The following is a 13,116-nucleotide window of genomic DNA, read 5'->3' as shown; positions in this document are numbered from 1 at the left end:
TTTTCCTTCCTTTCCTTTCCTTTCCTTTCCTTTCCTTTCCTTTCCTTTCCTTTCCTTTCCTTTCCTTTCCTTTCCTATCCTTTCCTATCCTATCCTATCCTATCCTATCCTATCCTATCCTATCCTATCCTATCCTATCCTATCCTATCCTATCCTATCCTATCCTATCCTATCCTATCCTATCCTATCCTATCCTATCCTATCCTATCCTATCCTATCCTATCCTATCCTATCCTATCCTATCCTTCCCTATCCTTCCCTATCCTATCCTTCCCTATCCTATCCTTCCCTTCCCTTCCCCATCCTATCCTTCCCTATCCTTCCCTTCCTTCCCTATCCTATCCTTCCCTTCCCTTTCCCTTCCCTTCCCTTCCCTTCCCTTCCCTTCCCTTCCCTTCCCTTCCCTTCCCTTCCCTTCCCTTCCTTCCTTCCCTTCCCCTTCCCTTCCTTCCCTTCCCTTCCCTTCCCTTCCCTTCCCTTCCCTTCCCTTCCCTTCCCTTCCCTTCCCTTCCCTTCCCTTCCCTTCCCTTCCCTTCCCTTCCCTTCCCTCCTTCCTCCTGCCTCCTTCCTCCTTCCTCCTTCCTCTCTCTCTCTTTCTCTCTTTCTTTTTCTCTCTCTCTGTCAGTGAAAATCATCTTGACTGTACTAAGTGGTTATGTCTGGGAAACTGGATGGAGGACACACAGTAATTTTCCCTTTCCCCGGGTTTGTTATGTGATCCTGCACTGAACTTGGCATTGTAATCATTAGTAGAGGACCCTGTGAAGAGCCTAAAGGGTACCAAATGAAGTAGTATTGTCAATTGAAATATCCATTTTCCTTTCTGTTTTTGTTAGCACAGTAGCAGAGTACTTAACTGACTAGAAAACATATCCTCCACCCTCTTGTTTCATCATATGAAAATCTTGGCACTCATTCCCTGCAACATGAAAGCAAATGCCTTGTAGACATGCCTGGTATATAAGAAGTGCCTGTCATGCTGTGATGTGAGCTGAATTGATTTGAAGGCAAACACCTTGACAGACAGGCTGTCAGAGCACACATAAAAATAACAGAGAGATAAATGAATAACACTAATGTACAGCATATCTCTGTTGTTTCTAATGTGCTCAGCAAGCTCTTTATATAAATAAAAAGTTGACAGTAATTGTGGCTATTTTAGCAACAAATGTCAGAAAAATGAGTATCATCACCCTAGCATACACATTTCATATGCTAAAGAGGGACAAGCTATTTCTTCAAGCCTCTCACACTGAAAACTTTCCCCCCAGACCTTTAATGAAGTCTTTCCTCCCTCTTCAGTAACAGCACCCACCACCAGCCAAGCTTTTGTCAGGTTACAGAGACCTGTACCCATTTCCGTCCATTCCCCTTCAAACCTCTGCAAATCATAATTTCCAAAATGTGCCTGGCACTAGCAGAAGCACAACTTGCAACTCTCAGCTTGCTGAGACACAGAAAAAAGCAGCAAACCTCTGGCTGTGTGCAGTAGCAAATGCAGCAGCAAGACATGTCCAGCATGGTCCCTTCAAAAGGTGCCAATAACCTCAACCAGAACAGGATGTCAGGATAATGCAAAGAATCCACTTTTTGCCCCTGTTGTCCCTGCCATCAGTCACTGTGACCCCTCCTCCTAAGTAAATGAAATCAATCAGCAGGGATTTCTGTAAAATACATAAAACAGTCATCTTCCAGACTCTACCAGAAGATAAATGGTTCCAGACATTGGACTGCAGCCATTTTCCCACACATGCTACAGTGTTTTGTCATCCATATTGGGCCATAATAGTGAGTGGGTTTTACTTTTCGGGTTTTTTTTCCTCAGTCAGCAGCCAATGCTTCTGCTTCTAACTCGTACACTAAAACCACAGCAGCAAGAGTAATTTTCCTGTACAGTTTATGTTAGTACAGTTTCACTCCCAATCAGACAGTCTGGGGTCTTATACAGAACTTTGACACTTTTCTGCTACAGATAATATCATCTTACCGCTCCCAGCTGGAGCTCCACAAACCTTTTTAGGATTAAAGCATATCACCCCAAATACAAGCCACTGAAGTGAAACGAGCATGAAATTATGAGCAATGCAAACCTTATCTGAGAACCTGCTAACAAGAAATAATAGGATTGCTTACAATATCTCATGCTGGCTTTTGTGCTAATTTCAAAGGAAGATACAAGTATATGACAAAAGATGCATCACAGTGTGAGTTTTCAATTAATTTTAACATATTTTCAAGCAAGTCCTTAATAATCTGTTAGCATAAAATGTACTTTGGAAAGAACCATGGGGCTTTTTCATTATTAAGAAATGTGCAACCAAATTCTATCCTTAATTAAATCAGGAGCAATTTTATTAACTACAGTAGACTTAAACCTGACTTACAACAGTGTAACTGAGGGTAGGATTTAGCCCCGGGGTGTTTATACACTGTAGTTCCAGTTAGTTTAGATCTATTTGGGTGGGAACTCCTTTCCCCTTTCCAGAAAAAATATTCTTGCCTACCCTTCTTCACCTCGCAGCTGGGGCCAAAACAGCCTTTTCTTCTAAGATATTTTTCTGAAAGGTTATAAGCAAACCTTATCCTCAACAGGAGGTGACCTTATTAAACAAAAAAATGCACCCTCTGAAGTAAGGGACACCAGCAGTTTTAAAGTTTGTTTACAAGTTTTTAAACAAACACCTAAAACAGATAAGCTTATTTACATCTTACAAATAAATATAAACTTTAAGTAAAAGCCATTTAATACAGGAGCTACTTATGTCTGTTTTCAAAACTGAAAAGCCCTTTCAAACAGTATTAGCTGCTGTATTAAACATCCCTGCTCCAGTATAGAAACTTACTGTCCACAGATATCCTTGGGCTCCACTGCACCTCTGAACCAAAATCACTTTCTTCTTTACTTCATTTTCTGCTCTCCTGAAATCGGATTCCCAGTTCCTGACAGATGGCTCCTCTGTCACCGAGCTCTGCTTCCGCCTCCTTATCGCTGCCAGCTAATACTTCCACGATGCTTAGCTGTTGTCTGCGGAGCTGTGCTCTACATCATTTCTACTCTGATCAATGCTCCGCTTGGTTTTAGGTTGGTTTCTAGTCCCGCCTCCTGCTCTTGAAGAAACGAAAACTCACAGCTGGATTTTCTATAAATCATCCCTTTTAAGAGTGGCTCAGCAAGTATGGCAAATACTACAGCTAAGACTTGCTGCTCTGTTTGAAACTTCAAAAACAATTCCTCATCTTAATGATGCACACATGAAGGTTAATCATGTACTAAAATCACTAATACTGAAAAATAGTGGCCAGATAATTGTGACCTTCAGGGCTTAGATGCTGATTAATGTAATACAAAACTCCTCTCTGTTCCATGGGGAGGGGGGGAAATGGTAAAACCCGCTGCCCCGATGAACTGCTTTATGCAGTGCTGTGCTTTGACCAGGAGCTTGTCATTCTTACAAAGATAAATTTACATTCGCAATACAGAGCTTTCTGACAGACCAGCCCAGTGTACATACTGTTTAGGCTAGCAGCCCTAAACTTGAAAGAGACTTTACCATCACAGCAGCTCCTCTGAAGTGTGGGCAGGAAATACTTTTATTTTCTGCACAGCACTGAGTGCACTACACAGCACTGAGCTCATTACCATGTTTAACAAAGCGTGGAGTGTAAAAGCAAGGTGGTACCATAAAAACAGCACTACGAACTTTGTTCCCATGAAAACAGAAAAACAGAGCCGAGTTTCTGTAAACTGTTAATTGTTCTAATCCCCCACCCTCCAGATCTTCTTAAGAAACTGTGCTGTGGAAACGAAAAATGACTGGGCAGATCTGGATACAGTCTGAATGAGCTGTGAAATCCTGGTGTTTTCTCTAGGGCTCTTCTATGATAAGAGCTGCATCCCAGCTAAAGTGTTGCCAGGGCTAAAACCAACTCCTTCCTTACTAACAGCTGCCTGTGTCCTGGTAGCCCATGAGTTCCCCTGACTGCTGCCCACACTGGAGAGCAGCTGAGCTGCTGCTGAACTCCTTGGGTTTCTGATCGGGGAAGCTGCAAGAGCAGCATGTGGCAACAACGGCTCTTCACCAAGTGTGCCACTCAACTCCCAGCAAGCTGGGACCCTTGGGCTTCTCCTGCCAGCTGCTGGAGCTGGACTACTGCATCACTAGACTTCTGTGAGTGGATTGTATCCCTTTTTGACTCTTGTCCACCTTACCCTACCGTGTTCCAAAAATGCAGTGGAAAAACACCAAAAAAAGCACTTTTGTCTATTTATTCCGACTCTCTAATCACTTCACTGCATGCCCCACAGTTCTCCCAAGTTCAGTTTTTCCATGTGATAGAAGACTTTGTGGGCTTCTGTCAGATCCAATTTGACTCTCATTTTTCCCTGAAGCTGAAGAATTGCCTCTGTTTCATTCTGGGGCTGGTCAGCCTTTCTGCTCATCCCTGTAGGTACTTCTGCTCTCATAAGCACTGCAGCCAGCCCTTTAGTTCTCCTGACAGAAGCTGATGCCACAGCACCTGAGCTCAAGCCTTGATCCCAGTCCATGACTGATATTGTTGAAAATATTCTCACTTTCTTTGCTTTCAGTTCTGCAGACAGTAAGTGAGGACAGACAGTTGTCACCTTGATCTCTACCACCACAGCATGAGTGACCTGCACACAAGAATTTCAGAGCAACCACACTAGACTGATTTCCAAATGGTTACTAGCCTGGCGGCCCAGGAGAAAGCAGTATGGATTAAGTAGCCAGGAATGTTCTGAGCCAAGGATAACACAACTCTGATGCAGCTACTACTTTTTAAACCAGCAGCCATAAGACACAGGTCCTGGGCCCCATCCAAGCTGTGACTCAGATCTGAAGTGCTGCAATGACAGTGCTCTCCTGTGGATGCACTGGTTGATCAGTGCCAGTAATTTGATGATGGAGAGTGAAATGAGTGTGGGCAGAGTGCTACCCCTGCACCCAATCCAAATATGTAATGGTAAATACAGCAAATCTGCTTTCCAGGTGCTGTGGTACATTCAGTACTTATCAGCTGTCAAAAAACCCCCACATAACAGATTAAAATTACTTGTTTGACCTTTAAAATGTACTTGAAAATCCATAAATGAGAACCATTAGTAGTACATATCCACTTGAATAATAACAGAAATTTGAATCTCTAGCGAAGGTTTCCAAAGAGATTAAATAGTCGACACCACGGTGTGACATGCACTATATGGATGAAGATCTTCCGAGGACTTTTATAGAGCATTTTGTTTAATGTCTGGAGTAATGTTTGTGGTACAGAGGGCAAGATTTGCTTTCTCTGTCCTGAGACTGAGAACCATCACCTGAATAGCAAAAAAAAAAAAAAAAAAAAAAGTTTGCTGCAGGTGGAAATAAATATATTTATTCTACATCATCCTCCATGTGCTTTAGTTCCAGAAAGTGCACTGAGTTCTTTGGGGATGAAAGGGACTATTTCTACCACTGGTGAGTGTTCAGTTCACAGGCTCAAACTAGAGCAAATCCTCAATAAGGCAGCAAAATATGGTAGCAGAGATGATGCTTTATCAGGACTTTTTCTCTCTGCAAATCTTTTACTGGGCCACACTACTTGCTAATTGTGAACACAGCCCTACAGCAGCACACATTATTTCTTCTTACTATCAGATTTTGCTTTACTAAGACAGAATGCATGAGACAGATGTGGGAAAGCCTTGAGTTCTCTGAGAAGAAAAAACAGGTATGAGGACACTGATGGAAAGGTGAGCAAGGTGAAGATGCTTATCCATGAGGACAAGCACTTGTCTTTGTCTACAGATGCTCTGCACCACTGCTCTGCAGCCTTCCTTCTCTGATAGTCTGAACATCCATTTTCAGCTGAAACTTCTCCACTGCCGAGCTACACTCAGGTTCTCCAGCTCAAGGTTGACTCATCAGTTTTCATCATCCAGCTGAAGGCAACAAGGCCAGCCAGGAGATCTTTGGATCCTGGAGACTACAGCACAGCCCTGCTTCAGTTTCCTTAGATAAAACAAATCATTTCCCCTCTAACAGCTTTTCTGATCCCCTGATGAATGGGGGCTGGATCACGGGGAACAAGAACTGAATCCAGCACTGCAGATGTGCCCCTCTGTGCCATGTACTCTCCTCTCCCATGGGAATACACTGCCAGACAAAGCCAATGGCCAGGCTGCACTACCAGCCTATATTTTGGGAGTGACTTGCAATTATTTTCCAGTCTGCAAACACACTCAAGCCTTTGATCTCCTATGTTGCTCCCAACTGCCAGCCTCCCAGTTTCTGCTAGTATTTCCTGCTGCTGCTCCCTAATCACGCTACCACACCACTGATAATCACGGTACAACTGCAAACTGAAGTGCCTGCAGAGGAGAGGCACATGGAGCATGACCCCTTCCTTTCATCCCACTTTCTTACTGCATGTCCTCTGCTGATCCTGGCAGATTCTGGTGGGAAACTTGAAGCAAAGGTTTTGCTTTGTGTTACCAGGAATGGACAAACCCTGTTTTCAGGTTTCCCCTAGAAACACACTCATATTTTCTCCCAAAGATGATGGAATTTGATACGTTATAGAGATGAGGGAACATAAAGTGCTGCATCACTTTCAGCAAGAAGACAAGGGGAAAGGAAAAATAATACTGGGTTATTACTATTTGAAACTCTGCATCAAAATGGATATTTTGAGGCAAAATCAAAATAAAAAAGTAAATTGGAAACTTCCTATCTAAAACAGAAAACTGTAATATGTTGAGTGGGAGATTTTCTCCTGGGCAGCTTTCATGCAGTAGATGCTCTTACCACTGACTGCTATTTTCCAAACAGATCCTTAACTATTTGTCATTAATTCAGTATGGTGGCTGTTGTGTAAATCAGGACAGTTGTGCAATTTCTACCTAATGAGAAAGCCATACACTTTTGCATTTTAATATCAAACACATTCTTCAAAGAATCAAAATATGCATTACCTAACTTACTTTTCAGAAAAAACCTCTCTCATTTATATTTGATCCTGATTTAGTTTTCCTTCTGCTGGAAAATCTCTGGAGTCAACATGGCATATCTCTGTGTCACATGTGTTCCCTTCAATAGCCAACATAAATGTTTTTCAGCTCTGGACTTTACAGCTTGAGTCTCACTTACAAAAGCCAAGCAGCGCCTCTCTGCTTTACTCATCACGCGACCAAAGGACTGCCGATCTGCTGGTTGTCTACGGGCAAAGCAGGGGCTCCCAGAGCCCAGCCCTACACAATTCCCTTCAGTTTGATCAAACTGATCAGCTGACACATTCCATCCTGATTCCAAACGCTCTTCAGCAAGCTCTGTTTCCCAATATTTTTCCCATCCCAAGGACCAGCTCGATGCAATGGCACCTCTGGCCAGTGGCCTCTGTGCTCCTGTGGTCTGGGCCTGAACGCTTCTGCTGAGGGGACACCGTGTGGCACAGCATCTCAAACCCCCTGAAAACAGCACTTGCCATGCTTCAGTGACAGCAAGCCCTGTTAACAGGAGGTTCACTTTGTGGATGACAGAGGCGCAGTATTTCATTAGTATGTTAAAAGCTTCAAAGAGCTCAGAAATAAAAATTCTTGGAATTGCTGCATGAGTCAAAACTTTAAGAAGTTTATATTAAAATATGAATAATTGGCTTGCTTCAAGGGAGGAAAAAAAACTCTTGTTTTCAGCAGAAAGTTAATTTGGTGTCCTGAAAATCAGTAATTAAAAACACCATTAGTAGACAATAATCATCTGCAGTGCTAGTTTCCCTCTGTACATAAAAGGCTTTAAAAGGACAGAGTAAGATAGGAAAGTTCAGCATCAGCATTTGCCTCAAGATCCAATGTACTCAGGGACTGGCCCAGCATCCCTTGTGCAGGGAAATGAGAACTAGAAAAGATATTTTTGTTGCTGTGAATAAAAGTTGGATTTCTGAAGCTATATGCATGCACCGCTTAAAATTAACTTGTTCACTGAGAAACCTGAAATGTCATCCCCAGGGACAGCACCACCATCGCTATCATCCCCCATGCACATGTCAGAGAAAAGTGCCACCACCCTGGGCAGAAAATGCAGCCACTCTTTGCTGTGTAACAACACAAGGCTGGAAGCAAAGAATATGGTTTCCAAATTAAACAGCAGGAGTAATTTCTGCCAACAGGATGTAATTACTCCTCTTGTAAAAGAGCTGTGGAACACTTAATGGTTCCGAGCGCTAACACATATGGAAACAGAGTGTTCCACAAATACCCAGCCAAGTGCTAGAGCACCACTGGCTTGGGGAACAGTAAAAGGCCGAGAACACATCCTGTACTGCCTAAGACTTCAAGGGCTTCCTTCCAAATCCTGCTCTAGTGGGACTGCTGAAGTTTCTGTAACAGGAATGGTCACTTCCCAGGGTGAAATTTCTTGTCTCTCACAACAGCTGTAGTAAAGGCAGATGACTGTGTCACAGCACTAAGTACAGATTTATCACCATCATATCTCAATGCCAGGTCTGTGACTATTTCAGGTAATTTATGTGACTAGACTGCTATCTTCCCAAACATCTCTTTATGAGCAAGCACCATCTGAGACTATGTCAAATATATCAAGGTAATTCCATAGGATATATGGAATCTCAAAGTTGATGTGATACTGATACTAATTTTCTTAAGGCCTGATCAAAATACGTTTCTAGGTCAGAAACAAATAACAGCATCTAAATGCAGACATTTTAAAATTATGGCCAGAACATCTCCAGTGTCAAAAGCCCCTTCACAGAAAGTGTATTTGTTGAGTGAAGGATGTTAGGCCTTAAATACCCTATGGCAACTCAGCTCTTGCATTTACATGCAAAAATTCACAGCCATACTTAGGATAAGAGACAAGCAGATTCTCCATAAAGCAGCTCTCCTGGTACTAGTTTTTTACTACCTTTACAACTGCAGACTGGAGCTTGGGAGTACACAAATGTCCCAGCACCTCCTCCTTCACTTCCACTGTAAACATGAGGTTTTCACAACACATCCATCTACATAAAACCTCCTGCAACAAAACCAGCTCCACTCACATCTCTCACAGAGTATCATGAATTTCCCAGAGATTTTAAGGTGAGATTTGCTAAAATTAAGAATAGTACTTCTTATCACAGGAGAAAATTGTCCCTAACCAATAAGAAAAAATAAAGTTTTTATGCACAGACCTGCCTCAAATATCAGCAGAAAAAAATGCTTACATGCTGACCAGTCATCTGAGGAACTGCTCTGGAGCTTAACAGGCTGTAATCAAGACATCAGAGGTGTATTTTGAACAAGCACTTAGGGGAATCGGCATGATTTCTGCATGTTAGCAATGCTGCTCTCATCCTCACACAGACTGAAGAGAAAGCAAATGAGTCTGGTTGGTGACTATTTCATAATATAAAATCAATTTCTTAAACATGCAAAGATTCTTTTTGAGTAAAATTCAGCATGACTGAGGTATGAAACATTGTCTTCCTGACCTTTCAGAAATCCAAAACACTGAACATTTTTTTCTTTGGTCAGTTATGCTATTGACAAAACCATTTTCTTTCAACACACACATGCACAAAAAGCTTTACTAATCATATTTCTATTACCATTATCCTTCAGATCTTTTAGCATGATTTACAGAGGGGGGAAAAATGAAAGAAAAACAAAAACTGGCAGTACATCATGCAGCTTTGGGCAAAGAAGATGATGGATTCGCCCAAAGTAATTTCCTGAAAAGTGAGATTTGTTATAAGGATCTTGATTATGTATGTCAGTGCTGGGAAGGTACCCAGACATGTGAGACTATCATTTACAACCAATGCAGCCAAGGCAGAGGCCACTACTGGGTTTTAGAAATGAAGAGTATTAGTACAAGGGAACAGAAAGAAAGGATTTTTCAGAAGAGTTGGAGACACCAATATTTCATTTAACTTACAGTACTCTACTACCTCCTAAGATGGTCCAAATTAGACCTATTTCTGCATACCATGCTTGGTGAATGATGCCACACTTGGTCTTGTCCTCTAAATCTCTTGGCAAAAGCAACAAAGTCTTCCTAGCACTAAAAGGCCACATTGCGGTTTTGTTTTCAAAAATCACTTCTAGGAAAAATGAGAGGGTAAAAAAAGCCTCTCTGAGATACTCTGCATCCAAGGACAAAGAAGAATGGTTCCATGTGAGTCATTTTCAGTCTTTGTAGGCTTGGCATTTGTGATATGAAGTCAGAAAAGTCATTACCAGTAATTCTATCATTTTAAGTGTTTCCAACACATAAGAAATAAGTGCATCTAAAATGACAATCCCATCCTAACCACTTCAGTGACACTTACTGATCAACTTCCTACAACTTCAGTCTAAATCCATTTAATTGTATTTAAAAAAATATGCTCTAAGTAAACCAAGGCATTCAACCTGTGACTTGAGAAAGAAGTTTTCAAACAAAAATTTTGCAAGGAGCAAGACATGATTAAGGAGACAACACATTTCCGTTTGTTCACTTGAAGGACTGCTTGTTGGATTAACCCAAAGTGAGCCCGCAGTCCAGCTGTATCTTTTCTCCCATCTTTAATACAGCCAAGCAAAAACAAAGAAAAGAAAAGGTATCACATGTGCAGCCACTTTGCAGGAAAGTTTTAAGCGTAAAGTGAAAGTCTAAGTTTTAAATTAAATCCTTTGTTCCTACTGACATACAGAAACTGCTTCTCTGAACTCTGACAAAGAATCCATCTCTGAGCTTCATTTTTATTTGCTATATTTAATGACTGCTGTTATAAACCAGTCTAAATAGGAAAGCTAAAAACAGAAAGAAAATACAAGATTTAGGTCTTTCAAGCAACAGTTTTGGTTTATAAGCAAGAAAGCAGGCAGTGTGCTGTGACGGTCTGGGTAGTCACAGCAACCTGGAGTCTCCCCTCTCCCTTCCCAGCAGGACTACCTGACAGTGTCACGGAAAAGACATGTTTTTAAAGTCTCCAATAACCAAATTATCAAACAAAATTAAGGGTCAGGATTTCTATGGGTACAAATGTGACTCACAAGGGATTTCAAAGCAGCTTTTCCCATACACGCAAACCCTCTCTGCTGCCGTTGTTTTTGGTGTCTTGTACTGTGTGAAGTTGTACAATAACGATCTCGCTGTTAGAAATCAGCGCTGTTAAAGCTCCCCCTCGACACAGGCACGCCTATTGACACAAACGCTGGAGGCACTGCTTGTGAAATCCCCGCACCTCTGGCAAATCAACCTGGAATCAGGAGCCGCCGAGGGCGTGGAGACAGCGCACACAGAGGGAGTGTTCGCACAAGCCTTGTTTCCATAGGAAACCAGGGTAAACAGCTCCATTTACAAAAAAAAGCCAGTTTTCCATGGCCGGGAAGTCCTGCAGCTCTGGCCATTGCCCACTAGAGGCCGTGAAGCCCTTATGCCTGCCCTGGCCCCAGCTGCCACAATCCAGCGGAGAGGAGATGAGGAATGGGAAGCACCAAAAACGAGACATAATTCCTTCCGACACTAAAATCTTAACACTTCCTTGGTGCAGCGAGGCACCGCAGTCCTGGCAGGCCGGTGGGAGCAGCAGGACCTGCTGTGGGTAGCCAGCTCTGCCCACCGACTGGAAACCTGAGGAGGAGATGGATGAGGAGGACGATCAGAAAAATGAGAAGCTAAAGCTGGCTGGAGGGAAGCTCTGTGACAAGCCCAAATTAGCCAAATTTAATGGGTCGCTTTTAAAATTAATTGTGCTTTTTGAATTATCACTCATTGGAGCCTGACAAGCTGTAGCAGTCAACAGAAAGGATGCCAAGCATGAGGGGGATTTAATGAGCTGCGTTTGCTGGAGAACTGCAGCATCAAACACATGTGCACAGAAAAACACCGTGGAGGCTGGCTTGTGGGGAAAAAAATCTCAGTACACTGACAAACACATAGGGGTAGTATAACAAAAAGAAGCAATACTCAGTTTCTCCAGTTTAACTCCAAACGGGGCTTCACTGGTTATTCAGAGATTATGTCCCACCCCTCTGTGAGGGACACAGGGAAACAGATGAAAATCAGGAGAGGAAACCTGCCCAGAGCTGTGCTCGAAGGATACATGAAACACGGACTTCCACAGGAGGCACACGAACATGGCCCCTACAGAGCCTAAGGCTGGAAATCACATCTAAATGTCCTCTTGCAAGCTTGTGACAGCTTATCTAGAAAACTACCAAGAGTCAATGTAGATCAGATTACTCTTCACAGCTATTGATTGCCCTGCTTTTTTGCAATGCTGAATTTAATCTGGTATTGTGCTATGCATGCACCTAGATTAATTATGTCCCATTTTAAGTTCCTTTATTTTCTGCCATCTGAATTAAATACTTTTGTGTCTTCTGCAACCTCTGTCATGTTCCACACTCGTGCCACAGATCATTAAACAGCATAAATGTCACACAATTCCTAAAATGAAATTTCAGGGCAGCCCAATAAAAAACAATGACCTCAGTAAAAACATATATTTATTTGTATTGTATTTGGCAACCTTGTGGTGAAACATTTGATTAAGACTGGGGAATGTGGGTTTAAGTACCTTCTGGCTAGTGATCAGACATCTCAAAAGCATTAAGGTATGATGCAAAATGCGAGTGTGCCACTGTGTCCTTGATGGCCATTTTACAGGAAACTGGTGATCAGGTAGTTTGTGTTCAAGTGTACAACTCGGGCAGTTCAAGTGTGGAAGAAGAGGAGTTTGGCTTTTGCATTTCCTAAGGATATTTAGTGGAAGCTGTTGGTAAGTACCTCAGTGCAGGAGACTGGGTTGATGCCCCTTGCCTGGGTGGGCTGAGGCTGACAGCCCTCCCAGCACGGTGTGATGGGGATCCTTGTCCTGTGGCACTTGGTTTGTCCCAATGCAGCGTGCAGGGATGCTACAGGGGTGCTCATGCTGTGACAGCAGCTCCAGAGCAGGAGGAGACCAACACACACTTTGGGAAAGGTGCAGCACACCCTGCACACCAACCAGTGTACTGGGAGCAGTGTGCACTGGCTGGGGCTCTTGTTGGGATTGGTCCTTTATCAAAGGAGGGTAAATAAATTAAGACAGAGCTGCCTGCATTCACGAAGAAAACATGTTTTTTTTTTTGTT

At 42.6% G+C, this 13,116-nt stretch overlaps 1 protein-coding gene across 6 annotated transcripts in view; it reads right to left on the bottom strand.

Moving 5' to 3' along the window:
* The window catches only part of STARD13 (StAR related lipid transfer domain containing 13), a 287,017-nt gene that overhangs the window by 69,284 nt on the left and 204,617 nt on the right, over positions 1–13,116 (bottom strand). Inside the window, exon 1 of one of the 6 annotated variants that reach the window (XM_058862496.1) lies at positions 2,844–3,118. The exons of the other annotated variants lie outside the window; for them this stretch is intronic. The gene's annotated coding sequence lies outside the window, so the exon portion shown is untranslated. Of the gene's footprint in view, positions 1–2,843; positions 3,119–13,116 lie in introns of those variants that run through there. 6 annotated transcript variants of the gene reach the window in all.

This window comes from Poecile atricapillus, chromosome 1 (genome assembly GCF_030490865.1).
Source record: "Poecile atricapillus isolate bPoeAtr1 chromosome 1, bPoeAtr1.hap1, whole genome shotgun sequence".
NCBI lineage: Eukaryota > Metazoa > Chordata > Aves > Passeriformes > Paridae > Poecile > Poecile atricapillus.
Note: the sequence above shows the minus strand (reverse complement) of the source record. Positions and strands in the feature narration are given on the sequence as shown.